At 45.3% G+C, this 24,781-nt stretch overlaps 1 protein-coding gene and 1 long non-coding RNA gene across 10 annotated transcripts in view, besides 1 other annotated feature; one reads left to right on the top strand and one right to left on the bottom strand.

The window, feature by feature from the left end:
* Pknox2 (Pbx/knotted 1 homeobox 2) overlaps positions 1-24,781 on the top strand; it is a 256,364-nt gene that overhangs the window by 82,884 nt on the left and 148,699 nt on the right. The gene's annotated exons all lie outside the window — the stretch shown is intronic.
* The window catches only part of Gm34538, a 46,562-nt gene that overhangs the window by 19,416 nt on the left and 2,365 nt on the right, over positions 1-24,781 (bottom strand). For 2 of the 4 annotated variants that reach the window (XR_003948122.1, XR_003948121.1), the window contains exons 3-4: positions 15,189-15,612; positions 4,505-4,602 (exon numbers count right to left, since the gene is read on the bottom strand). This is a non-coding gene — a long non-coding RNA (predicted gene, 34538). Of the gene's footprint in view, positions 1-4,504; positions 4,603-4,959; positions 5,111-6,430; positions 10,502-15,188; positions 15,613-24,781 lie in introns of those variants that run through there. The other 2 variants (XR_003948120.1, XR_003948123.1) reach the window with 2 other exon arrangements.
* Positions 9,181-11,120: an enhancer, noted in NCBI's record as "VISTA enhancer mm577". NCBI's record gives its function as "enhancer in: hindbrain (rhombencephalon)[6/7] | somite[6/7] | midbrain (mesencephalon)[6/7] | forebrain[6/7] | limb[6/7] | branchial arch[6/7] | heart[6/7]" and the evidence as "EXISTENCE:transgenic organism evidence [ECO:0001131][PMID:17130149]".

The following is a 24,781-nucleotide window of genomic DNA, read 5'->3' as shown; positions in this document are numbered from 1 at the left end:
CTGATGAGCTGCTTATGTAACACCAGGCTCCCTCCAGCTTTCAGGGACTGAAAGGCGCACACACCAAGGAAACAAACAAATGGAGGTGTACAGCACTTGTGCCATTAGATAACAGGAGAGAGGAGGTGCACACATCTAATGTCCTCAGCAAAGATTTAGCACTGGGCAATTTCCAAAAAGCCTTTAGGGATAATATATATCTTTAAAGTTAGATTCCAATAGGAAAAGTTACCAATGGTTTCCCATCTTCCCGAACCTCAAACCGTGCTCTGATAGCCATTCTGCCAACACTGTTTTGAAAAGTCTTACCTCCAGAGATGTGAAATCACCACTTCAGCAGCTCCCTTCTGTAAGCAGAGCTCTTCTGCAGGCCCAAGGCAGCCAGCAAGAGCAATTGGGGGAGAGGAGAAGAGTGAAAGGAAACACTGACTTCTCCCAGTATCTGCAGGGTCTCCATATTGATTTAACTTGGCAAGGATGAAAAATACTCAAGAAAAAAAAATTGCAATTGTACTGAATGTGTGCAGACTTCTTCATTCCTTAAAAAAAAATTGATCAACTATTTTACACAACATTTATGTTACGGTAACCATTAGAAACAATCTAGAGATTTTAAGAGTATGGGGACATGTTCAAGTTATATACAGTTACTATGAGCCATTTTATTTATATAAGGAACTCAACCATCTATAGATTTGGGTGTCTGTAAGGGACCAATCTGGAAACACCAAGGGACAAGCTCTGAGAGCAAGGGGCCTTAGTTTTAAAGCATGGTCACTACATAAATAGCTGGATGACTTTAAGTGACTTCCCCCTTTCTGAGCCTCAGTTGTCAATGTTTGTGAGGTGCAGAGAGCAGTCAGTTCTTCCTGAAGCTTCTTGGAAATCTATATCCTGTACAAAGTAAAGGATCACAATTGCTGACTTTGCATCTCTTAATAGTTGGGATACAGAGTCCTCTCTTGTCTCTGGTAAGCTCCCTTTTTCTCCTGCTCCAAACCTAAATCCTATCCATACATTGCTTTCCCTTATATCAGGAAAATATCAGTTAAATTTAAAAATCTGAGGTCCCAGGGAACTCCTAGATATAACAGATAAGACCTCTCGAGCCTGAGGGAAATCAGAACCTGTCCTGCCTATGGCAAAGCCATAGGTAGTTTAGAGTAAGAAGTCAAAGGATCCTGAGAAGAAGCAAAACAGAATGTCACCTTAGAAGCTGAGGGTATAGCTTAGTAATAGAGGACTTGCCTAACAAGCACAGGATTTTGAATTCCATCCCCACTGCCATAGGGCAAAACAAAATGTCTCATCAACACTGGTTGAAGACAGACCATGTCGACATCTGAATACTGAAGTTGTAACAGTAAGCAACACAGTTTTTTTTTTGTTTTTTTTTTTTTTTTTAAGAGTTAGTATCTTCCCAGGAAGGAAAGTGACTATCCCATGTTCTATAGTCAGTAAGAGGACTTAATAAAACCCTAGCTTGTGTAATATAAGAGATATATGCCATGGGCTCTTAGTGAGGGTTCTAACCATATATCTACTACCTTCCAGACTCCTGGAGTATTTTCTTGATCCTATAAACCACCTCATTGGCCCTGAGCACAAGCTGCTCTCATACTTTGAGATCAGGAACTTGACATAAGTTTAGCCTACTTCCAGGCTAAGTCTGACTGGAATGACACTGGTCTTAAGTCCTTGCTTTTGGCTCTGGCAATTAATTTCATTTAGCCAACGCTTATGGAGAGCTTGCCACATGCTAGGTCCTGGGGCAACATTAAGAAGCAATGCCCTGTTCCTAGACATCTTAGATTATTTTGGCAGTGAGGAGTCTATGGAACACTTCATGGTAGCTTAAAAATACACCAGACATTTTCAGAAGGTGATATGAAGGATATAAATTCTATCTATACAGTAAGGTATACTAGTGAGGAAGGGCTGGTAGATTAAAACTGCAAAGTGGGATTCAGGGACAGGTTCTGTTCTTGTCTGGAAGCTGCCAATCTTTCCAGCTCAGTATTCCAAATAACTACCATCAATACTTAGATGGTCCCTGTTCAATCTCCCTTACCCACAAATAGAAATAATGCTTCCTGTTGAGCCCCAGGTCTGCTGGCCCACCAGTATCCCATCTGAGGGCTTGGTGACCTTCCTCTATTAGAATCTGTAATCAGGAGTAAAGGAAATGCAAACAAAAGCTAGTTGAGTCACTGGGGCAGCTTGGCCTGTGCAAAAAGATGGAAGGCGAGGGGGTGGGGGTGGGGGTGGGGATCTAGACAGATCTTGAGAAGGAGGCTCAGATCTCCTAGTTCATTTTCTAATTAAAAAAAAACAACTCGACTCATTTTCTGCTGCACGTCAGGGTCCTTCCAGGAGGCTCTCTCAGGAATCAGACAAGTGGAAGAAACTAGGGAGGATCTAAGTGGAGTTGGAGGTAGAGACCTCATGATTCACAGTTCTTGCTTCAGGAACTCCTGAGTCTGCCTGGGACCTCAGGAGATCATTGTGTGTTGTTCCCATTCCTTGGCGGGACTGCACTTCACCAACTACCCAGCCAGCCAACCCTGACAATCTCTCTGTTCCTAGGATTACCTACTCATAACAAATAGAGAAGAGCCCTTAGCAGAAGGAACTGTGGGTGGCTGGGATGTCACTTTCTTAGCGTGGCTGAGGAGATTCAGAAGACACAAAAGCAGTCCCTGGAGGCTTTGGGGACTAGACTTCTGGATCTAGCATCCACTAAGTCTGTGTCTTCTGAACTCTGTCAGGAACATTCCTAAGAGAGACTTGTTACTCAGTGGTGTTCCCACCTTGTGCTCCCACCTTGTGAAGTCCTGTATAGGCCCCTGAAGGGTCCAAATGGAAGCAAGGGAGGCATTTTCCACCGGGAAGTACTCTTTGTGCTTGTGTGAGGGAAGGAACCCCTCCCTAGTTTCTCCATAAAGGTACCCTGATACTAAGTCAGTACTGGGTGTAAAAGGTCTAGGCTCCCCAAGCAGGCTATTCTCCTGGTTTGGTGGACTGATGGTGATCTGAGCCTTCTCTGAAGTGTCCTCATCCTTGTACCTCTGGTCCACAGCTCCTTTTTGTTCAACAACCCGCTGGTTCTGTAGCCCCTGAGTGATGCCTCTTTTCAGCACGTTGGTCACTTCTTGGTTGCTCCACAGATCAATCCTGATGTTGCCCTCTGCCTCAGCTGCTCATGTGTCTTAGCCATGATCTCCCTCCAGGAGCAGGGGAGAGGGAGGCTGCTGTCACCTCTGCTGCCAACATCAAAGCCTTCCAGTGTGGCTTTGGGTAGAATGTGAAGAATTGCGGGATAATTAAGTTGCATGTCTGCACATTGTTTACTGTTGCCCTCAACCAATCACCGTTCCATAGGGGCTAATCTGTGTTAGAGTTTTTATTTTTTATTTTTTTCCTTTTCAGTGCCTCTTTGTACCACATTCTTCATTATGCTTCAGTTACAATTTTAATTTTACTATTACTAAATCTCCCCCAAAGCTGTATTCTTCTGTGCCTCTGAGCTGGAATTCCTGATTTGGGGACTGTTTACATCTGGGCCTGTTCACAAATGATTGCTCTTGTTTAACTGAAGAATATACATTAAAACTCAGGGATGAAAGATCCCTTTGCCTTACTCCAGACCCACCTGGTTGTAGGTTATAGGAAACGGGGGAGAAGTGAGCCAAGGAGCAGAAAGGATCTGGCACTGTGAGGCTTTGCTGTTGAAAGAGCATCTTCATGGCTTCTAATGGGCAAACCAGTGGAGAGGCAGTTGAGTGCCAGGGCTGGGCAGGAGCTGCAGCCTTAGTTTCCAAACCTTAATAGTACAGGGCTCTGTGCTCACTCCAGCAGTGAGCCTCAGCATGGGCTTTGGGATCAGATCAAGATTGAAACTTAATCTCATCATCTACTGAACCTCTAAAATTGAGCAGTTGCATAATTTCTTTCAGCCTCAATTTTCTTGTTTTAAAAAATGAGGAGGAGGGGGCTGGAGAGATGGCTTAGCAGTATAAGAGCTCTGGCTGCTCTTCCAGAGGCCCTAGGTTCAATTCCCAACAACCACATGGCAGCAAACAACTGTCTGTAACTCCAGTTCCAGGCAATCTGATGCCTCCAGACCAATATACATAAAATAAAATTAAATAAATTATTTAAAAAATGAGGAAGAAGGGGCCGGGCAGTGGTGGTGCACGCCTTTAATCCCAGCACTCAGGAGGCAGAGGCAGGCAGATTTCTGAATTCGAGGCCAGCCTGGTCTACAAAGTGAGTTCCAGGACAGCCAGGGCTACACAGAGAAACCCTGTCTCTGGAAGAAAAAAAAGATGAGGAAGAGGGAGGGGCTTATTATCCTCACTCCTAACTGCAGAGCTATTGACAGTTGATGGCTTCAGGGGCCAGGGGAGATTGTGGTAGGTAGATCAAGCTGCAGTTAGAAGTATATGAGCAGCCCATACATACTCAGAGCTGGAAGAATCCCTTTGCCTTACCCCTGACTCACCTGGTTGTAGGTTATAGGAAACGGAGACGTGAGCCAAGGAGCAGAAGGGATCTGGCACTTCTTGAGGCTTTGCTGTTGAAAGAGCGTCGCCATAGTTTCTAATGTGCAAACCAGGGGAGAGAAAGTTGAGTGTCAGGGCTGGGCAGGGGTGAGTACGGAGGATGTAAGCTGCTTAGCAGTGTATGAGCAGCACACAGTGTTCTCAGTGGCTCATTTTTTTAAAAAAAAAAAAAAAAAGGACAAAATTTAAAATGGGGTTAATACATGAGGGTGGGGGAAACTAGGGGAAGGAATTAGGATAAATATATCAAAACCTATTGTGTGAAATTCTCAAGGAATTAATAAAAATGTATTTAAAAAGATATGAAATGAGGAAGAGGGTGTTGCTTCAAGGGCTTAGGAGAAAAGAGACAGCATCCATCTTGGAATAGTCCATGACAAAGGCAAGCACTTACTAAAGAATGGTACATTAATCTCTTTTCTGTTGCTGCTGTAGCAAAACACCCGAGGCAGGGTGCTTTATTTTTAAAATGAGTTTGGGGAGGTTTCCTGGGCTTTTGGAGATGTAACAACTATGTACTGGAACCTCATTGGCTCTGGTGAGGGCTTCATGACAGATGACATCACAATGGTGGGACAGGAATTAAAAGAAGTTCAGGTGCTAGGCTTACTCTTGACACTGATGGACTCTTATGCCTAGGTCTTATCCTCAAAGACCTAGCCGTTTTCTATCAGGGACTACCTCTTACAAGTGCCACCGCCTTTCACATCATCATACTTCTAGAACAGGAAACCTTGGGAGTCACAAGCAACCCATATCCAAATCACAGTAAGGATGAGGTGACATTACCACCTTCATCAAAATTTTCTAGTTCTGTCTCTCTGCCCATTCTGCTTTCTCTGTCACACTTCTGGAGTTTGCATGCTCCCTGGCTTTGCATGAGAGCTCTGAGGCCCAGGCCTGCCTCTGATCCCATCGCTAAGCCAGTGGAGTGGAGCAGGAAGCACTTTCCATATGCTTATGACTGCTGATGGGAGGAATTACTGACCCACTGTCCCAAAATGACAGCAGTGATAGATTCCAGAGTGCCTTGCAGAAGAATTTTGCCCTATTGCAGCCACTGGCCCTGGGATTCTGACAGCCCAGAACCAGCTGTAGGCCTTCACTGCCCAAGCTGGCAGAACCAGTATAGTTGTCCCCCTCCCAGGCCAGCATCCCTGTACCCTTAGCTTCCTCCTGGTCTTCCATTTGCTTCTTTCTTCCTCTATCACCCTGTCCCCCCATGCTGCCACACACACACTAAAACCATAACTTTTTCCCCCTTTCCCATTATCTCTAACCCATATACTCTGGGAAGTTTAATTTGTTCTCGGTAGTAATCACCATTAACTAGAAATTGTCTTTCTCTGTGTAAACACGTCATTAGTGAAGCTGGTTTTCTGCAGGGTCCAGATTTCATTTTTATTAAAATGAAACACTTTCAGGCGCCTCACTGTGTCCAAGGAAAGAGAGTATAATTTTAACCCATTGGGTTGGCCACAGATAATTGGGCTGGCATTTGATTGGACGATTAGGGAAATATCTTCTTTGCATGCAGTATAATTTGCATTTTTTTCCCACTTATATGAAGCTAAGTCATGCTTTCGTACACAGGCAGTTTTAATGAGCATTATAAATCCTAATGAATATATTTTCATGTTCATTTTATTGGCTTGTTTTTATTACTAGAGGTCTGAAAAACAGGGCCAGTGAGGGAGCTGCAGAGGAAATGGCAGAGGAGAGAAGCACTGTGGCAGGCTTTCCACCCCTCCCTTCTGCCTTTGGCAGCCAGGGATGTGAGCATGGCAGGAGGGGTCATCTAGGTTTTCTTTAACCAAGTCAGGAAGTGCTTGGCTCCCAAGGGAAAAAGAAAGCATATTCCTCACCTGCGGACTGGTTGAGCTCCTGCTGCGGCCTCTGCCTGAGCTGCGGCAACATCACATACTGCAGGCAACAAGCCCCAATTCATCATGGTCTATGATGAAGTCGCTGGTGCATAGTGGGATCTCATAGCAGCTCAATCAAGTGGAAATAAACTCAGTCCTGGTTCACAGGGGACCACCACAGACCCAGAACACCCAATACTGAAAGCAGTTAGCAAGTATGTCTTCTCCTGGTGATCTAGGAGGTTTGCCATTGTCTCAAGGCCTTCGAGCACAACTAAACTGTTCAGTTAAAGGTTTCAGAGTCCTGCCAATCTCTAAGACCATGTTTTCTTCAGTTCACTTACTCATCCAATATCATGTACGTCTGACTACTATGTTGTCGATACTTGGACATAAACAAATAGTCCTGAGGTTTTCTGCCAGCTTGAATAAAAAAAAAATTTTAGAAACGGGGAATCAGTAAAAATAACCTTTCTATCCTGAGGTTCTAGTTCTAGCACCCCATGTGCACCAAGAATTTGGTCTTTTTCCTTGACTATCTTAAGTCCCCAAGCCTTTCTGACCAAGTACTTCAGCACCTCAGAAATTATATCAAGACCTCTTGTCTATGCTCCTGTGCACTAGGTCTAACCTGTGCTTTCGTACACTAGGTCTAACCTGTGCACTTCTGCTTGACCTTTTCTGCCAGCTGAAGGCTATCTTTCACATTGTTTCCTCTCAGAATCTAGAGAATCACCCACCTGTCTTTGCCTAGGAAGCCTGATCAGTGTCCTGCTGTGGGGAGCCTGCCTGGGACCTGCCTGGCCTCGGGTGGCCTCCATGCTATGACCTATTGCTTCTCATCACAGCCTGTTATAAGACTAACCACCCTATTGGCCATCCCAATTCTACTCCCGTTACATCTGTCTCAATCTTTGCTTTTTCTTTTTCATCAGAAAAGTATTTGCTGCTCACTTAGGTTGGCGACTTGGGGAATGTTTCAGATATTCAAAAAAACAAAACAAAACAAAATAAACAATTAAGCAAACAAAAACCAAGTTCAGTTGCCTTTATCATTATTCCTTCAAAACGACCATACAATGACTGGGACGATGTCCCTTGCAACAGGTCATTCATGCATGTCCTTGCTGAAAGATCTCTTTTCCCTTCCCTTTCTTTCCCTTCCCCAGGCCCATTCTTACAGTCAGGGCTGAACACATCTTGCAATGGCCTTCAGGACAAATGATTTTTTTTTCCAGCTCAGCATGTGTTTACTAGACATCTGCCGTGCGCTAGAGTCTGTGAGACTAGGAAACACTAACACAGAGGTCTTATGCTATAGGGATAAGATTTCTGGCCCAAAAGTGAGCCTTGGTTGGTTACGTTTGGGCTTGGCTGATGTCTGCCGCTCTCTGTTCAGTCACCAGTTGGGAACAATAAGCTTTCACTGTGGGACAGGAGGTGATATTTTAAATAAGATGGCAATGGTGGTGATGATTTACAAACTAAATGCTGACTCACTCAAATGGTTTATGACCAACTCACAATGTGATTTAGAATATGAATTCTAGTCCCGGGTTCTGGCTTACCCTCTCATGGTTAAGGGGTACAGAGAGATGCTTGCTGTTAGAAAGGGATGTTGATGCTTTTTAGAGTCTAGATGGATGGGATGGTTTTATAGACCCAGCTTCATTTTAACTCTACACTTAGAGACCCAGCTTCATTTTAACTCTACACCAGTCATTTCTCTGAGAGCATGTCACTTTGCCTTGATAAGTGGTCAGGACATTGCTTCTCTGGGACATGACAGTGCCCTGTGACCATGCAGCCTTCACAATACTCTGCCACCTACCACTCACTCCTCTCATGTGTGTATTAGATCTGTGTTGTGGTTCCTTTATCATTACAGATTTCTGGTCAGGAGTTTGGCATGGCTTTTTCACATGGCCATTCCTGGTTACCACACTCACATCGCCTAGGTTTGGAGTCAGGAGCCATCTGCTCAATAAATGCCTTCAATGATCTCACTGGCCAGATGGGAAGCATCAGCAATATTCTTGACCAGCAAATCTCCTTCCCAAGTAGAAGCTGAGTTCACAATTGATCAGCGAGCATGTCTTGCTCAATGGGAAGAGAGTTGGCCAACCGGAGAAGCAGGGCTTCACCTCTGATGCTGTCCTTGTCAGATCAGTAAAACATAATAGAAATATTTTGAGATAACACATTTTTGTTAAGAAGTTGAATAGGTTGTATGTAGGCAAAAGCAATCTACAGACCCATTGCCAAATCAGACTTCCAGTTCTGGTGTGTCACAGTGACTGTTCATTCCCTCGCTGACCCATGTCTCTGTGCCCATGAGGCCAAGCCATCATAAGAACCATTCCTTGGAGGTTCAGAAGGGCAGGAGAATGGAGACAATCTGCCAGTGCCCTGTGACCAAGCTTAGGCTGGCTGGTGAGGAGGAGTTAAAAGGGAAGTTACTCATTGTGAAGTGAGGAGGAAGGAGTCTTGGCCAGGACTAAGGAGGACTACTGGCTTACAAGGTGCTTTGGTGGCATACCCAGTTCTACATGAAAAAAGAAGGGTAAAGGGCTGGGGTGAGAATGTGGCAGTGGTCCTGGGAGAGAGAGTTCCTTTCCACATCTTTCCTTTCATTAGCAGGAATGATGACACCTGGGAGCCAGGAAAGAAGGCAGTCTAGAGAGAATGTAAAGGCTTATGTTCCGGCCTCCTGACAGAGACAATAGGTTGGGTGACCAGCTTATAGGGCTGCCCAAGGAGGGAAGTAGTCTCACCTCTCTGTCTGAAAAGGTATTTGTTGAGCATCGGGATCGAGTGCAGTTTAGCACAGGGTCATAGGTGTCCAGGTAGTTGGCTGGCATGTTGGCTTTAGGCCACCTGAGGAACTCTAGACATTATAGAATGGCAGGAGCTGCCTCCCCGAAATCTGGAATCCACTTCCATGTCTCCTCTGTTTTTTGCATCTTCCCGTGTTTCTTGTCCTGTCCTGCTTTCTGATGCAATCCTCTGGACCCAAGCCTTCTTGCCAGGGAGGAATGCAGACCACAGCTGGGGAGCCAGCTGCTAGGCTGTCTCATCCATCCCTCCTCCACGCCAGCACCTCCTCACCTCTCTTTTCTCCTCCTCTAACTCCCTGCCTCTCAACTTTGTCTACTTCTCCCACTCGTTCCCATCTGCTCATAAACTCACATGCCTTCTCCTCTTTGTGTGCTCCTTTCTATTCCTGTTATCAGCTTCCCGCCTCCCAATCCCTCCTGCTCTTGTTTCTCATTTTCGGATGCCCCCTCCCTCATGTCCCTTGGTGTCTGGAGTGAAGGAGGCTGAGTTACCATGGAATTACCACAAGCATGGAGGGGCAGAGCCCTGGGCCAGCCCCAACCATGCTCTGGTTGTATAACCAGGAACCAAAACTCCTCTTCCTTGGGCCTCAGTTTCCCCAGGGCACCCTTAGGGATATGCTGTGCTTCATGGAGATCTCCTCTTGAGCTCTGCTCCCATCCCTATCCCCATCGATCCTGGCTGGAACCAGGCTCCTTTCCTGACTGGAGCAAGTGTAATGCTTGGGATGGGGGTGGAGGTGGGGGTCGGAGTCCACGGAGGGGCTCTGCTGCCCAGCCTAGTTTAGGCAAACAGCAGGGACTGCTGGCGGCAGCTCCAGCCCCCACTTATGCTGTAACAGCTGCAGTCCAGCTGCTGGCATCCCTGCTGGGGGAGCGTGCTAAACCTCTCTGGGGTCAACGCTGTGGTATGTCGGTTTCCATAGCAACCAGCCAACGGGCCACTTTCTCAGAACAATTCCCCTACTCAGCCGGGTTCTGGACTTAGCTCAGCCCAAGGGCGTGTGCTGAGAGCCGAGCGGGATGGGGGAGAGGGCGCCTAGGGTCCCACACGGTCCCACAAAAAGTGGTTATCTCAGTCTTGTCTTCACACAACGTCTGGATCAGAGGCTAAGACTGCAGGCAGTCTCCCAGTCTGGCTGGCTCTGATCCCCTCCCATTGCCCATCCCCAGACCCCCAAGCTTGGGCTTGGTTGGAGGATAGCTCAGTCCTTTGTCTGGGTATAGACAACAGCTGCTTGGCTAGGCTTAGAGCTGGAAGAGAAAATCCCGGTTGCTGTACAGTGTAGGTGAATATATGTGGTGTGGGTGGGTGGGGACACTTTTCCTGTTTTTCTGCCTTCTATCTCCGTACCCTTGCAGGAATAAATGAATCCCACTTGCCCCATCCATGTGATGTCAAGGAATAGGAGCCCAAGTAAACTCTCTTCTCCCTCTTTAGAGGTGGAAAATGCTTATAGCACTGGAAACTTCCTGAATTGAAAAGTCCGGTATGGTCGTTGACTCTGTCAGAAAAAGGTACACCCTCAGCGTAGGAATTACAAGGAATCTTGGTCCCTTTTCCGGATAAGGTACTGACGTCCAAGGGGAAAAAGGATTTCTGGGGGCCATGACTAGGCAACAGTGCTGCTGTTTGCTGTGTGCCTTCCTGAACCTGGCCTGTGCCTGATGTCTTTCCCCAGGTCCACAGGAATGCAGCTTGGGCCCCTGTGGACTTGTGCTGTGGACTTTGTTTCTGGGCAGTTCATTTCTCAAAAAGGCCTATTAGGAAATGGGGAAACTGAGGCTAGACATGGAGTTCATAAGTAACCCTAAGAACCCTGGGGCTGGGACTTGGACCAGCTATGTGGGTGGTCCCGGAAAAGATCTGAAAGTCATAGACTGTTATTAGGGTGGCCCGTCCAGCTGTTTTCTTCAGTGGTTTCACTTTCAAGGAGCCCTGCTCTGCCGTCTCCACTCTCTTAAAACGAGGGGACAGATGTCCATGTGCCACAGCTGCACAAGTTAAGCCTTGGAAACAGGTGTGGAATTGCTCCCTCCCCCAAGAGGGGGAATCAGGAAAGTGGCCAACTTTAGACACTGATGGGTTTTTCCCACCTAGGAAATGGGAGCGCTGCTTCTGATTAGCACTTCCCAGCGTGGACTCCATAACAGAAGGCTGTGAGGGGTAAAGAAAGGGCTCCAAAACCAAACAAGGCCCTAAAAATCTCCAGAGCTCCTTATCACTTCAGACCCTTTATGAAATACAACACTAAAAACCTAAAAACTCAATCTTTCCTTGACGCAGGGCACCATTGTACCCTCATTCAAATCTTATGAACAAACCCACTCCGACAAACAGGAGCTTCTATAAGAGGTCCCTAGCCCCTTTGTTGTTGTTCCTCACAGCCCCACCCCCTAGCCTAGCCATGTCTGGAGGCTTAAAGGCCAACTGTGGCCTCTTTGCTTCTCCGGATGGGACAGTGCTCTAGAGCAAATGAGAGCATTCTAGCCAAGCACCTAGTCAGAGGAACTCTAAAGAGGAGACATGCTCTGTAGAGAAGTCCTGATCTCCAGGGGGCAATGGCTGCTACAAGAGGTGCTCATAAGGGTGGGCAGAAGAGAATTAATCCCCTTTCCCAAGGAGGTAAGTTCTTACTTTCAGAAGGGAGAAAACTGAAATACAGACAGAAATAGAGTGCATATCTAAGGCCACATGGTGCTTTCTTAGTTTGCTTTTTTGCATCACTTCCAGAAACACACATATGAGGTAAGAGCTCTACCACTGCAGTACATCCCCGGTCCTGACTTCTTTTACTTGAGAGCCTTTCAAACTTCTTGGGTAAGGAAAATGTAAGAGACAAGTCAGAAAGCAGCACTGTCCCTTTTTTCTGGAAGCTAGATAGATATATAAAGATTCGAGAGGAGCCATCAGTTATCTTAAAACAGATTTTAAAAATAATAGTAGGTTTACAAATTAAATAGATCATATTTCAGTTTTCAGAGAGTTTTTTTTTTCAGAGAGTATTTTCTCCTTGAAGATATTCAAGGTCCTCTAGTAGAAGATGTCTGTGCATGGTACCTATATTTATGATGTTTCATCCTGTATGTATATATTATGACATAGCTTAATTTATAAACCAGGCATAACAAGGCGTTAACAATAACAATAAAATGGGACAATTGTATTGTGATGAAATTGCCAGTTGTCACTATTTTTATACTTTGGGATCTTATTAAGTAAAATAAAGGTTTCTTGAACAGAGGCATTAGGGTAGGGTAAAGTCTCATCTGAAAAGTAAGCCAACGGCTGAGTGAGTAACAGGTGGGTACTGTGTACCGCATGGACACACTAGACAAAGGGATGACTCATGACCCACTCAGGAAAAAGACAGCATAAGACTTCATCCTGCCACTATAGTGGCATGCAGTTCAAAACTTATGATTCAGGCTGGAGAGATGCTCAGTGGTTAAGAGCACTGACTGCTCTTCCAGGGGTCCTGAGTTCGATTCCCAGCATCTACATGGTGGCTCACAACCATCAGTAATGGGATCTGATGCCCTCTTCTTGTGTGTCTGAAGACAGCTACTGTACTCATATACATTAAATAAATAATGTTTTTTTAAACTTATGGATTGTGTATTGCACCATATTTCCTCCTTCCTGGCCTCACATCCTAGGCTCTTCCCTCATGAGTCTCTCCTGCATGTAAACCACAGAATGCCAGGTCACCAGCCAGGAGCCCCTTTCCTGCAGCAGAAATCAATTTATACATAAGAAGATTCATCAGGACAAGACTCACTGCTTAACATTTTATTTAGTAATTTCTATCTTAGTTTGGCTCCTTATTGCTATGATAAAACGCCATGACCAAAAGCAACTTTAGGCAGGAAAGTGTTTTTATCTTATACTACCAGGAAACAGTCTAGCCCTGATGGGAGTCAGGGCAGGAACTCAAACAGAACAGGAACTTAGAGGCAGGAGCTGAAGTAGAAGACATGGAGGGGGGGATGTTGCTTACTGGCTTGCTCTTCACACCATGCTTAGTCTGCTTTCTTATACATCCTGGAACCACCTACTTAGGGACAGGACCACCCGCAGTAGACCAGGACCTTCCACATCCATCATTAATCAAGAAAACGTCCCACAGGCTCGCCAACAGGCCAGTCTTATTGAGGCAATTTCTCAATCGAGGTCCTCTCTTCCTAGATGATTCTAGCTTATATCAAGTTAACAAAAGTGAAGAAATAAAACCAACCAAGAAGTGAAGAACAAATAGGGGAAAATAGACAACTCCAGAAAAGTCTAGGTTGTATCAGGTTCTGCAAAGCTTTTTTTTTTTTTTTTTCGAGACAGGGTTTCTCTTTGTAGCCCTGGCTGTCCTGGAACTCACTCTGTAGACCAGACTGGCCTCAAACTCAGAAATTCGCCTGCCTCTGCCTCCTGAGTGCTGGGATTAAAGGAGTGCGCCACCACACCCGGCTTTTGCCTTTTGGCTTTTCTGTATTTGAGAAAGGAGCTGTTTTGGAGCCCTTGGTGGTAAAACATTTTATCCCCCGCAATGTGTCAGGACTGAAGTTATTCTCCTAGTGTCTGATACAGTCATCAGGCACTTCGCAGACCTGGGCCAAAGTCCTAACTCAACATCTCTCCGGCTATCTCATTTCTTTCTTACTTCATCTAAAACTGTCAAAACACCAGAGGGATGCTTATGTGTTGTGTCTGGAGTACCAAATGTCCCCATGTGCTTGTATGTGTGTTCCTGTGTGATTGTGGATTTCACTCTTGTCCTGGGATGGTACCCTTAGGAATCAAGAGATGGGTTCAGAAGGATACACTGGTCCTGGAGGCATGATGGGAAAGGACTTGTGATGGTAGCTGGTCCTTCTTAGGTACTCATGCCCATTATTTGGTGAGAACTTCTCCTTCCCTTTCAAGATGGGCGGGGCTCTTTCAGTTGTGAGAAAGAAGGGTCTGCGTAGAGGAATCCTCCAGTCTCCAAACAGGGGTGATTACACACTCGGCTCTTTTCACTGAAAGGGACAGCCTAACTTATGCTGGTAACTGGGAGAAGAGATACCAACTCCAAATATCTCTTAGGGCCTGAGCCACAGCTCGGTGTCCACTACAGTGAGATTCCCTACCCAGCTTCTTGAAGAAGGGAGCTTGAGTGTGTGAGCATGTGTGTGTCACCTTCTCTGATTTATAGATACGTGAGTGAATCAGTAGGCACAGGAGGAAGAGTGGGTAGGGGTACGGAATTGCCTGAGATCAGAGGCCTCATTAGGAGAAGGACCTAATCAGCATTATTTATGAAGGTGTTCCGGGTAGGAATCTGGCAAGTGGTGTGTGAGTGTGTGTGTGTCTGTATTTGGGGGTGGCGAGGCTCTGTCTGAGATGGAGAGAGAAAAGGACAGAATACTTTAAAGCCTAAGGGTCCGAGAGCTGTTAAGTCTTAGAACTTACTCAAAACTGCTCTTGTTTGATTCTCTGGACCCAACCCAGAGTCTCTGAGGTGAAATGGGGAGTGAGGACATGGTGAGGCATTCAGGTTCCTATGCCTACGTGGTTCTGATAGCTTGGGACCCCACACACAGTAGCCACAGTTAAGGAGCATGCTTTAATCCAGTCTCCCTTCTTCACTGCCTGCTGCTTTGGAGGCCATGTGCTGTGCGAGCCACATTGAGACCGTGGAAGGAGTTCTGATATAGGGAGAGTTTGGACCTTCTGGAACGCAAGGTTTGCCCGTGTGAAATGAAAGTTTGACTCAGTGGTCCAAGGTGTGTGGGAAAGAGCTTCAGTAAGAAATGCAGACATTGATGTTTGCTCACCAGCTTCTGCAGACTAGAGCAGGGGCAGAAGCTGGCCCTGTACCCAGGTCAGCACTGGCTCATGGTGATAGGACAGCTTATAAAATGTATTCAGCTTTAGACTAAAATACCTGTGAGGGCAGAGGGGCCTCCTGGCTGCATGTGACAAAAAAGTCTCTTGCTTGGAGGAGTCCTCAGTTCGGTGTGGATCTAACATGTTCAAGACCTGGGCAGGCATTTTAAATGTACAACTTGGCTGCATCATCTCAGGACTTCGTGGTCTTCTTGGGGCAGGGCTGGAGGGCAGGAAATGGCCTCTGGTTCCATCAGTCACTCTGGCACCAGAAATCCAACAGCAGTAGCTTTCCAGAGGGGAGCTAGGGGTGGAGGCAGTTTCACAGCAGGTGTCACAGGAGGGGGGGGGGCAGGGGCTACTGTCCTTGTTCTCTTTGTGACCCAAATGCTGCTAAAGCTGGTCCCAGGCACAGTGACCGCCAAGTGCCCCCATGGGAGGAGAAGGATGAAAGAGATGGGAAATTCTCGTAAATTTTTAATCTGAAAAATAAAGAAAGTGTGAATTAGAATTAATGCAGGTATTAAATATTTAAAGTTTCTGTACTCACTTTCATTTTTAACATATTCCTCGCTCAAAAGCCTCCATAACGCTTGTCAGATTTGTTCTCAAGATGTCCCCGGCTCTCCACCTCCCCCCAGGCCCAGCCCCAAAGTTCGAATTCAGGTATTCATCATCTTGATGGAAATTTTCATTTTATTTCTCCTACAGGAACCATCTGATCTCTCTCTCTCTTTATATTTATGCTTTCTCTATATGGCAGCATAAATAATTAATGCCATTATAAACACATCCTATGCAAAATATTTATTAGAAAAAATAACTCTTTAATTTGGCATGTCATTTAATTCCAATCATAGCATACAGGCTACAATTAAAGGCAGGGCTGGGAATCCAGCCTGACTGCTAACACTTGCACAGGTAAAACAAAATCTCCCACACTGAAGACCCTTGGACTTTTGATTGTTTTTTTTTTGTTTGTTTGTTTGGTTGGTTGGTTTTTTAAGCTTGTATTCATTTGAATGATGGAAGCTGGTGGCTTCAATTATCCAGTGGGAGTGGGGCTGAAAGTGAGTGCGTGGAAACAAGGCAGGGATTCACGTCAGTCTTCTCTAGAATGGCAGGCAGGGCTGTTGTGGGTCCGTTCAGTACTTGGTGGCATGCATCTGAAAGGCTGCTGAACATTCAGACTTGGGCCCTTTGGTACACCTTCACAGGACCAGATCATATAGTTGGAATCCTAATGGGTCCTCACAAAGGCCTGGTGCGATCAAAAAGAGTTTCCTAGAGTTGGGTTTCATGCATGTATTCATTTAACAAATATTTATGGCGTGTTCTACGTGTGCTGGGCGTTGTGGTAAGTACTGAAAATGTAACAATAAATAAGATGGGGGGTGGAAGTGAGAATATGCAGTTCCTGAATATTTTACCATTGCCTCTGTTCAGCCGCCCTTTTCAGCCGAACACACTTCCTGTCTATCTTCAGGAATCTATTAGTGCGGCTCCACCCCCAGGTTTTAAGAAATCATGGCTAATATTTGAGTAACTCAGTGTTCCTAGTTTTATGGATTCCCATGGGCCACAACCTCGCCAATAACACTACAGCTACCACCACCCACTCCTCCCTGGGAAGGATCCTGAAAACCATGTGACTCTATCCACATTCCTCTCTCCTGGCTGCAGTGTGGTCCTCCCTCTGCAGTTAGGGGAAGTTTCTTTGGGAAAACGGTTGAATCTACCATGACATATTTCACCATGAGTCACCTCCAGGGCCCAGACTCTGAAGGTTTGATTTCAGTTTTAAAATGGCATTTTCTGCCCTTTCCTCCCTTTAACTATCTTCTGTCAGTGTCCCCAGACCTGACATCATCCAGTGTGTATTCTCAATCTTAAAAGCCATCCATCTACTTGTGGCCCAGATTCTTGATAATTTTTTCATGTGGCAGAGACTAATGAGGAACAACTCATGGCTTGAAAAAAAAAAAGTCTTTTACAGCTAACACGTTGCCAGTCTGTTATAACTTCACTGAGGATGAAATTAAAACAAATGGTGAGTCTCATGTCTCCAAAAATAAGATAATGGGAAGAAATGTGGAACTCGAAACTAGCACCTTGTTCCTTCCGGGTCGTGGACTTATGGAGCAGGGCCAATGTCTACTTCACTGTTGCTCTCTCTCTCTCTCTCTCTCTCTCTCTCTCTCTCTCTCTCTCTCTCTCTCTCTCTCTCTCCTCCTTCCTTCCTTCCTTTCCTCCCTCCTCATCCTTTTCCTCCTCCTCTCCCTCCTCCTCCTTTTCTTCTTCCTTCTTCTATTGAGACAAGATCTCACTGTGGCCTTGATCTCAGAGATATACCTGCCCCTACCTCATGATCAAAAGCCTGCATCTTTACAACTCTTCCAGGGCTGGCTCCTTACATAGCTGAGGGTGACCTTGAACTTTTTTATCCTCTTGCCTCTACCTCTCAAGTGCTAGGATTATAGGTAGCTGTATTACCATGCCTGTCTATTGCCGAGAGAGGTTGATGTTTGACCTGAGAGGTCTTCATGTATATCAGGTACCATCACTTGGTTGGAACCAAAGATGCTTGGCTTCAGCTTAGGTGACACCTAAGATTCTTCAGGGATCATGTCTATGGCTCCACCTCTGAGCCTTTCAGGGGAGCTGATGATCCTATCTAGGGATTTGTAGCCCTTGCCATTTCCTGTTTATCGGGACAGCCACAAGACTAGGTCCTGCCCAGGATCTAGGATGTATTCTGACCTCCTTTATTAAGAAGGTGGTCAAGAGCTCTGTATTAGTCTTCTTGGCCATTTTCCTCTGCTTTCAAAAGCTATGCTTCTGCCTTACTTTTAAGACCAAGATGCCATTTGTACACTATTTTAATATGATAAGACATTTAGAATCATTCTCTGGGGTCCAAAGAGATAGATATGCCTCATCAGTCAGGCATGCCAATTGCTCTATCAGAGGACTGGATTTTGGATCCTGACACCCACATCAGAGAGCTTATACGTGAAAGTCTAGCTCCAAAAGATACATGTCCTCCACTGGCACCCACATACATATTATGCATCCACATACACAGAGGCACATACACATAAATTAAAAACAGACAAACTGTGCCAAACCAGAATAGTGCCTGGACACAGTCCTTGATAATTCTTTCTTTATTGGATCTCCTTGGCCTTTGTTGCTCTGTCACTGTATGAGTCAGCCTCCATCCAAGTCAGAGCACTAATGTGGTTCTGCTCCCAGCCACTGCTCCATTCACTCATTCACTCTGTATTGAGGAGGTAACCACATCTCAGGACACTGTGCTGGGCACTTGGGTTTCAGGGCAGACTGAGCCCCTTCTTTCCAGAGGTTCTGATTTCCATTCTGTTAAGCTTTTCAGTGAGTGTCACGTTAGCTATAAACTGATGGTGTGTTTAAGAAACAGGAATATAAGCCTTATAAAAAAGTGCTGCCTCTGTGGGACTCTTTTCAGCTCATAGCTCAAGGCTGTTTCTGACTCTGCTTAGTACTCAGCCGAGAAATGACCTAACTCAAAAGGATCCATGGTGAGGCCTGATCTCTGATAGGAAGCCACCTCTGCCCCATCCTCTGTGACAAATGCAAGTTCATGTCTTTTGGCTTGGTTAATAAAACCTGCTCTTGCTTTTCCTAATGTCCAGTGCCTGGAGTGGCAGGGCCATAGCCGGTAAGTGTTACAGTGACAAACCAGAGAACATCATCAGCCTGGAGCCACCAAGCACCTTTTATTGAACTCGACAAATATCCAATAACCCAGGCCTCTGGCATCTTCTCCTGGAATATTTGATACAAACTGAATGGAGGCTTGAAGGGAGGGGCCTTTCAAATACAGAAAAATGTTGTACCTCTGAGTCTCAAAGAACAGAATGGTATAAGGACAGTTATGGAGGTCCTTTTTGTAAGCCTGACTCAATATGATCGATTCTGAATATTTAAGTACTTGATCTAATGGATGAATAAAAGTAAAAAATCTAAACAACCAGTTATTAATTACCTAGGTCAGCCCATGCACACATGATTTTAGGGAATATTCATCTCAACTCAGGTGGAGTCTGTTGTCCCAGTTTAACAGCTTAGGTGACTGACACACAGTGAGGAGACAATCAGGGTTTAAGCTCAGACCTTTCCTTTGTGTCTCTTGTTCCTTTGACTGTTCTTTTTCTCTGGTGAATGCCCTTTCTCCACAATGAAGAGGATCTAGGCCTTGTTCTCCAACGGAACTAGAGCAAGCATTAAAGAGACTGGTTTTAAGCTTAAATTCTGTCAAGTTAAAAAGGATGCAGAGATAACTCAGATTTTCTTCGCAAGGCATTCCTTATTGTTCCCCAATAAGTGCCTTCAGTATGGGGCCTTGGATACTCAGCAAAGAGCAATGAAGAATCCAATGCTCTGGAAACAGTTTCCAGGAGTGAGGGATTGGGCTACTTCTGTGGCCTTCTGCTTCTCTGTTTCTTCAGTCTGACCCCAGTAAGGTTGGGAACCTTTATGAGAGGCCAAGCCAAAGGTCCTAGACGTCATTGCCCATCACGTACATGCTATAGTCTTAGATATGAGACTCTGCAGCCTGTCTGCCTGAAAGCACACCCAGCATCTCAGGAGCCCAGATGAAAGGCAGTAGGAAAGCCAGGAGACAGCCAATAAAGTGGGCAGATTCCCCAGATGGGGCTCAGGCCACTGTGGGTGTTTACCTTGATAGCCCAGTGTGCTTCTTGACACTTGAAGTTCTCCCAAAGGCCCAGGGGAGGAGCTGAAAATATCCCAGGCAATATGAAAATGAATAAGGGCTCAGCAAACAGAGCCCAGCTTCTGAGCAAACAACTGAAAAGGCAGGCAGGCAGGTGAAGCAAGGAGAGTGGAGGCTGCTAAAGGAGAGCTCTCAACAGGAAGAGTTGAGGGAATGCAAGTCAGGACATGATGTGGCTCCCATTGTCCTTTGTCCAAGATGCCCTTTCTGCCAAGAGAGACACAAAGGAAATAATTCTCAGCCTTGGGATAGATAGAGAAATGTTGACAGAAAGTACCTCGTGATCTATTTTTTTTTTCCATTTTATTTTACAGATAAGATCATATGTGACCCAGGTAGTCTAGAATGTTCTCTGAGTTGGAGATGACTTAGAAGGGATCTGCCTAGCCTCTGCCTTTTAAGAACTAGGATTGCAGATGTGTGCTATCATTACCTGGCTTTTTCTACCATATTTCTGCAACAGAAAGGAATTTGGAAGCAAGAAAGACATAAGCACTGTGCCTTCCTATGAATTGGGAGGACTGTCTAAACCTAATTGTCACTATATGACTTTGAGTAGGTACATCTCTTAGGGGAGGATGTTCTATAGACTCCCAGGGTTGTAGCAGCCCAAACTTACCCCACCTGGATCTACTTCCTTACTAGAACTGAGAGTTGGACACTCATTTGGGGCTGTATGCTTTCACAATGCTAGTCCCAGGCACTGCTCCATGGGGCAGCGTTTCATAAAACCATGACTTTCTGTTTGCTTGTGTTTCTTCCTGTTGTCTTTTTTATTATTATTTTATCAAAATAGCAATCATACTGTACAGCATTCACTGCTCTGGGAATGTAGACAGGGCTTTGTGAGCAAGCCACACAGCATGGGATAGACTGTAGGCTGTAGCAAAGAGGCTTTGAGCCAGATCTGGCCAGAGACCTCGTGGGTGGTGGTCCTCCTGGCTGCTCTCTTGGCTGCTAAGCTTCTTCATCAAATACCCTAGGGCTAGGACAGATGAATGAGTCTGTAGGGACTGTTAGGATAAATGGAAGCCCTTGCTTTTCTCTGATTATAGAACAGACCAGTTTTGGAGCTCAGAGACAGGGTTGGCAGCACAGCTAGCTGCAAACTGCCTCATCCAGGCAACAGGTAAAGTGTTCAAGGTTTGTTATAGAAAGAGAGACTAATGCTGAACAAGACAGAGTACCTGCTATCAAATATACCACAGTCTAACAGTGGAGGAGGAAGGAGAATAAACAAAGAAAACAATGTAGAAATAAGAAGAGTCTAGGTTTCAGTAGATGTGGCAAAAAAAGTTTTGTAGCAGAGTGCCTAGGCTAGAGGTTGGAAATTCTCTCTGAGAATGAGATGCAGGGACTGAAGGGGGTGAATGAGAAAGTGGCAGCCATGTATGGCTAGGAGGGGAGAGCATCTCAAATTGAAGGAAAAGCAAGAGCAACTTTTTGGAAATGTATGCCTAGGGAATTAGTAGGCAAGAGAGGGGAAAATAGAAATTAGGTCTAGGCAGAGAAGCTATACAGAGGATTTTAGAGGTCCATGCAAAGACATGAGGACCTTTGCCTGATTAAAGCAGAAGTCATTGGAGGAGAAGACTGAGTCTTGAGAGCTGCCAGATATAAAGGCACAAGTCTGGCTTCTGTGAGTGTGAGGGAACAAGACAGAAGGCCCCGCTGGCTTGGTCTTAGCCATGGAAGTGAAGATAACATGGTTGTTGAATTTCTTCTTATGGTGGGAGTAGAACTAGAAGATCTCCTAATGAGAAGCATGGCGAATGGGGACAATAAGTCCAAGACTGGCTGGGCTTTTAGTAACCGGATGGAGAGTGTACTTTTCACTTAGTTCAGGAAGATTGGCTGAATAGGTATAGAGGTTAGAGGCAGGGAGAAGTAAAATAAAAATTAGCTTTGAGTATGTTGTATTTGGGATACTTCTGAGATACCTAGGTCAGGGTGCCAAACAAACAATTGAGTACTCATATCCAGGACCTGGGAACAACAGTTAGCGGTCAACCTGAGAGACACAAGTATGTGAGAAGGCATTTAAAGCCACAAGACTGAGTAAGTTCATATGGAGAGAGACAATAAAGAGGGACTGGTGTTCTAGTGTTTTTTCAAAATGACAACAGAGGTAACTGAGAAGAAATGTTAATGAACGAGGGAGACAGTAGGTGAGTGGGGTGGCTGAAGCTGGAGAAGAAAGGTTTTCTGAGAAATAGGAATTGAGCACCAATGCCAAATGTTGCAGGGAAATGAAGATGAGGATGGAGGGCTGACCACTTGCTTGGCCATGGTGAGCTGCTCACCACCTGATAATTGGTCATCATTGGAGGGACGGGTTAATGAAACTTGACTGGAGTCGGTTGGAGAGAGAAAGGAAGATGAGAAAGTAGACACAAGAGTATAGACACTACCTTTGTCCAGGCTTGGTGGGAGGAAGAACTCAAATAAGGTCAGAAAGTAGGGAGGGAGTAGAGTTGGGGGAGCACTCATGCACTGGACAATATGGAGGAAAAAGTCTTTGTTCAAAGTGTACAAACAGGGTATCTATCTCATACTCCCTCCCCAAGGGTTATGGGGCTGAAAGATTGTAAGAGGCTCAAGTCAGGGAGGATCAGAGCAAAACAGTGTCTTCTGGACATGACAAGACCACGGCATTCACAAAATCATAGCAGCTATAGCTACCTATACGAGACATGCACAACATCAACCCAGTAGACATCCAAGCATTCTAGCTTGGAGTAGAAAGAGATTCATGACCCCCTATCCCTAACTGAGGAACTGTGGACAGTCGATGACTTCTGGAGGAGGAAGAATCGGGTGTGTCTCCTGGTAGGTTGATCTGTTAGCCCCATACCCAGTAGTATGTGAGAAGCACTAACTGGAACCATTTGGGTTATTAAAAAAAAAAAAAGATATGAAGTTGGAGCAGAGGGTTGGGGGGTGAGGATCTGTGGATCTGGGAAGAGCTAGAGGAAAACCTAGGGATAAGTATGATCAAAATACATTGTATGAAATTCTTTAAGAATTAAAATAAGAATATATTTTTAAAGTCTTCAAGAGTGGGTTGCAAGCCCAGTGAAAGTGCTGACCTTCTACAGATTCCACTGTGATTGGGGTGTGTGATGGCCAGAGTATTTTGGTTCTGATGTTGATGCAATAAAAGGGTTATTGATGGGAGAGTGAAGTAGTTTTCATCTCATAGAAATCCTTTTTTGTCTATGAAATATACTGCAAGGTCATCGGCTAGAAATAGAGTGGGGAGGAGAATGTTAGAGACCTGGGGAGGGAGAAGGAAGTGTGATGGTTTCCCCAGAGACTGGGAAATTGAATTTTCTAGGGAAGTATAGTAGGTTCCTCTGACAGTGTTGAGTGAGATTTGTGGACATGGTAGTAGTGACTCTAGTCAGCAAATTTGTGTCATTTTTTTCTCTAGCAGTGTTCAGCTGCTCTGGGCAGGCCCTGAATAAGTGAGTGAGATACCAGGGCTGGAGTCCTGCCAGGGTGGGAGAGTGGAAAAGGAGCTGCAAGAAGCTCAAATTATTGATAAGGGGTAGTTTTAGTGTTAGACTATGCAGTCTGTGCTGGATAAAGAGGGGGTAAGCATGCACAAGGAATGGTAGACATGGATAGCTAAGGGTTAGTTTTTAATAAAGTGAGGTTGAGAACGACTGGGCTGGGCATGTCAGAACAGCTAACTCTAGTGGAATCAGAAGTATACTTTCAGAGGTGGGTGGCTCAGTGATTGTTGTGACAGAGTCTAAGGAGTGGCCATGGTAGTGAACCAAATGTTCACCAAAGCTAGTGTATCAACAAAATTAGGACAGGACATTGGATGGGCCATCTTCATGGGTTCTGAAGTCTGGTGATGACAGCAGGAGTGATTGTGGAGTAATGGGGCTGGCAGAGCCAGTGATCCAGGTGCTAACCTCATGATGAGTGAGGGGCAGATGTGTAAGGGGATGGTTGGATGACAGTATTACATATGTAGGAAGGCTACTTCAAGTGAGCCTCGAGCTCTAAAGAAAGAGGGTAGAAACTGTCGTGAATTGAATGGGGCATACCAAGTTCCCATGTACACAGGTAATGGAAGACAAAATGGCCATCGCTGGGAAGGGCTCCTGAAGAAATGCATCCTTCTGCTGAAACTCAGTTTTTGAAAAAAGGAACTCTCTGTGTGAACTGAATTTTCCAGAAAGTATTAAGGGAAAAAAGTGTGGGTGACTGTTTATATTGTAGTGCACAATCAGGGAAGTAGAGTCCTGGTAGCAACTCAGGTATGCTAGGCCCATCCTGAAAAGGTACAAAAATCACCAATTAAAGACACTGATTTCTGCTTGTGTTGGATATACCAGAGCCTTCAGCTGGAGACCTGGGGAAAGAACAGCCAACTAGAGTATGCATGATGTGGTGACTAAAGATGTGGCTAGTTCACACCTAGAAGTATGTTAGCTATTGACATAGTAGTCATATCAGGAGAATGGCAAAGATGCCTTTAGGCATCCACGGTTAACGCTTAATTTTCAGATAGAGAATATGAGGCCCAAAGAGGAGAATAACTTGTCCAAGGTCATCAGCTACTAAGTCTATTCAAAACAGAGGTACATGGAGAGTTTGCACATACTGTGTGTCTATGGGAGGCAGAAGAAACAAGAGATCAAGAAAAATCAGTACTGGCTGAGCTAGGAGAACACAGCATTGCTCTGCCTGTTTTAGCCTTGTACATCATGATGCCCCCCATTAGAGACGTGTACACAGTTTACAGAGACCACTGGAAACTGTATTTATTTTAGTCCTATCACTCTTTGTGACATCTGGATGGAGTATACTAAGTTCTTGGGCTTTAGGACCTCCATGCCTGCTTGGGAAAACACCTG

This window comes from Mus musculus, chromosome 9 (assembly GCF_000001635.26).
Source record: "Mus musculus strain C57BL/6J chromosome 9, GRCm38.p6 C57BL/6J".
Classification (NCBI taxonomy): Eukaryota; Metazoa; Chordata; class Mammalia; order Rodentia; family Muridae; genus Mus; species Mus musculus.
The sequence above is the reverse complement of the archived record's forward strand: the minus strand, read 5'-3'. Positions and strand labels throughout refer to the sequence as shown.